Raw genomic sequence first — 3,294 nt, 5'->3', positions numbered from 1 at the left:
CCTCTCTCTTTGCAGCTTTAACTCTGACAAAACCCGTGTGGAACAACACTCGAACAAGTCAGTGCTCTGCTCAGAGGAAATGTGATGGACCAGCACCTCCTGGTGCAAAGGCACTGCCCTGCAGGCAAGAGCAAACAAGTGGCTGGGCTGAACAAGGAATTTCACCTTGAAAACAGAGTTCTGCAAAGAGGAATCTGATTTTCATAAGACTGCTGTTGGGCTACTTTGTCTTGCACTTTTTTCATGGCTGGTTCTTATATTCTGTGGAAATCCCAGGCTTCTCAAACTGAATTTGTACATTTATAGGTCAGCAAATAAGAAACACCCCAAACAAACAAACAAAGGAAGCACCTCAAAACAATATTATATAAAAAAAAAAAAATCCCTAGGTTGTATTTGGTAGTGCATTTAAACATAGAGAGCAGGAGACATGTGGCACAGGTGGTGTGGGGAGCAGATAAAGTCTTGCTGGAGCAGAAGAATGAGCAGCAAATGTAAATGTTTCAATTGCAGCTCTTGCAGTCAGGCATGTGCACTTCCAGCTGCTTTTCCACCAGCCCTCTGAAGGTGGTAGTGTTCCCTTCTCCAAGCTTGCAGCTTCAAATGAGAAAGTTTAAATGCCTTCTTGCTGTAGGGACCGGGAAGAGATGAGCAGGTAGGAGGAAAGAAAACCAACAGAGGGCAGGAAATAATCAAGAGAGAATCAACAACCCTTGCAGAAGCCACTCTGTGATGTGCTGGTGAGCTGAAACATGTCCTGCTCATGCCAGGGGAGAAGGATCTCCACTGTGCAGTGCTGAGGCCTCCTTCTCCCAGGGTATTCAGTCAATTGCCACTTTTTGGAGCAAAGTGAGGGAGACCCACAAAGATTCACAGGACACTGGCTGTTGCTCCAAGGAGGGGTGCAGAAGAGAAGATCCTTTTGCTCGGGTCTGCTCATGTCCCAGGGAGGGCAAACTGAAAAATAAACATGCAGTACAAATGTGTTTAGAGCATTGGCACTAATTCTCATTGTGGTGATGCACACAGGGAGCAAAACACTGTGTTCTGTGGAGGGAACTGGGAATGCATTCTGCTTCATTCAGCAGTTGTAAATGACAGGTCTTGTTCAGAATAATCTCTGCTGGATCCTCTAGCATCCCACCAGCTCAGAGGCACAAACCTGCAGTCAGGGGTTCTGCAAGCTGCCCTGTCCATTTAGCATAATGATTGTAAATTGCATTAAAAAGGAAAGAAAATAAAAGAGAGAAGACTCTACTGGCAAGCCTTTAGGTAGGCAAGGAATTAAAGGAATTAGTGAATCAAAGGTACAAGTTCATAGCAGACCAGCACACAAACTTGGCTTCTGAACTCTCAGGTTTGTGCATATCCCTCCTCACAGAGGAGGAAGAGTTTCTGTGAGCTGGTGATAGCCTGTGTTCAGTATTTTGTTGAAAAACATCCTTGAAGGCCATTTCCTATGTTGTGGAAACCAGTCTGTGGTGTGCATGGCAGGAAGGACCATACCCAAGATCTGGGATAACTTCTTGTAAGACAGTGAGGCACAGGACAGCTGAAACCCTTAAATTCCTGTGCACTGGTTTGTATCTGGGACTAGAAAGAGGATCAAGCCTATGCTGTGGGCAGGAGCCTCCATGGCTGAGGAATGTCTGGATACTCGTGTTTTATGCTAATATTTGCAGAAAAATTGTTTGGTAGAGGGAGACTTCTCCAGACCTGAATCCTTCACGCACACAGAATTTTCTTTAAACCTTTCCCTGTGTGGTGCAGCACATGAAGTCACTCCTGATGCTTCAGGAGCAAGCCTGAACATCCTGGTCCCTACTAGCAGCTGGTCAGGGATGTGGTGTGACAGCACCATCCCTTCAATCACACAGTTCTGTGGATGCTGAGACAGCAAATAAAGCTGGGCTGAGATCACTTACCTTTTGTTTTGGAAGAGGCACCAGGGCAGGGTAAAAACCCCAAGTATCTCAATGCTAAAGTGCTTCAGGCTGCTGCAGACAGGGAAAAAGTGGCCAGAGACACTTGGGAAAGCCTTGTCTTTGCAATGAGATGTGGGCTTAAGAGAGTTTTCTGGCTGGGGTGGTGTTTCCACTCCTACTTTTTCACCACTGAAGGATGGCAGTCTGTGAAAAGACAGAAAACTTTGTGAGGACAGAATACGCTTTATTAGCAATACTCACTTGTAATCTTTATTAAAAGAAGACAAAACCTGAAATTTAGCTGGAAGTAGCTTCTAAGGGTAAGTCTAAGACAATGCCAGGTACAAAAAAGTTTTCATGTCTTTGCTCACCAGCTCAACCATTGATCTGAAAGCAATTGAAACCAAACAAAGCCTTGTGATGCTGGCCTCTGAGTGTCTCCAGGAAGCAGCTTGAGATGGAGACACAAATTTGACTTAATCACATGCAGAAAACAAAGAAGCAGAAATTACGGCATCACTGGAGTCACTGAGGTATTTTGAGCTACCTTCTTAAAGTCTTAATAAAAGATGGATAAACAGGTTCCAAAAATATGTGAAACCACCACACCTAAACCCTGGCCCATTCCTAGCATTAAAAAGTTAAATTAAACTAAATGTTTTCAAAGGCTTTGAAATGTTTGGTGGTTATTTATATGATGGCCATGCCTTCAAGCCTAGACAAAAATCGAGGTCCCACTGACCATGCACAGCTCTTGCCACTGAAAACAGTCAGGGCTGTGCTTCCAAAAATGCCAGCTTGGTGCATGTTTTAGAGCTGGGATTCTGGGACACTGACAGACTCCTTCCCCCATACCTTTCTTCCTTTTCCCCACACCAACAATTTCTTTTTAAATGCATTTTCCCTGAACACACTTCCAGGCCTGTGGTGGAGCAGCAGGAGAGGAGCAGTGTCAGGTCCTAGCTTTCGGTTTTTTGTTCTGCTGTAGCTGTGGCACAGCTTTAACCCAAAAGGACACTCTGGGTTCTCAGGAGCACCCCTGGTCATGGATAAAAATGGGTAATTCCTCCAGAGGCTGCAAGACCTCTGGCCTGTTCACAAAATGCAGGGTATTGTCACACCCCCAACTCCTGCAAACCAGGCCTGATTTTTTTTCCTGTGCTCCTCAGAGTACACTGGGGCTGGAAGAAGAGTTTGTCACCAAGTACTGTGCATGTTTTCAGCTTGTGTGGCTCTGACACCTGCTTGTTGTGGGGTGCCTGTGAACTGCCAGGCTTTGCTGTCACGATCACCTATAAAACATTGTCATCTGTGGGGGAAGGAGCAGCAGCTGATGGAATTCCAGGCTGCACCCCTCTGTGAGGCACTC

At 45.6% G+C, this 3,294-nt stretch overlaps 1 long non-coding RNA gene across 1 annotated transcript; it reads right to left on the bottom strand.

The window, feature by feature from the left end:
- Window positions 1–370: 370 nt before the first annotated feature.
- Window positions 371–2,129, bottom strand: LOC147648001 (uncharacterized). The gene is made up of 2 exons (XR_015280918.1): window positions 1,926–2,129; window positions 371–957 (listed from the first exon to the last, which is right to left on the bottom strand). It is a non-coding gene; the product is annotated as an uncharacterized LOC147648001 (long non-coding RNA).
- Window positions 2,130–3,294: the final 1,165 nt, after the last annotated feature.

The sequence above is a fragment of the Cyanistes caeruleus genome, chromosome Z, assembly GCF_971803275.1.
Source record: "Cyanistes caeruleus chromosome Z, bCyaCae1.hap1.1, whole genome shotgun sequence".
In the NCBI taxonomy this organism is placed as follows: Eukaryota; Metazoa; Chordata; class Aves; order Passeriformes; family Paridae; genus Cyanistes; species Cyanistes caeruleus.
Note: the sequence above shows the minus strand (reverse complement) of the source record. Positions and strands in the feature narration are given on the sequence as shown.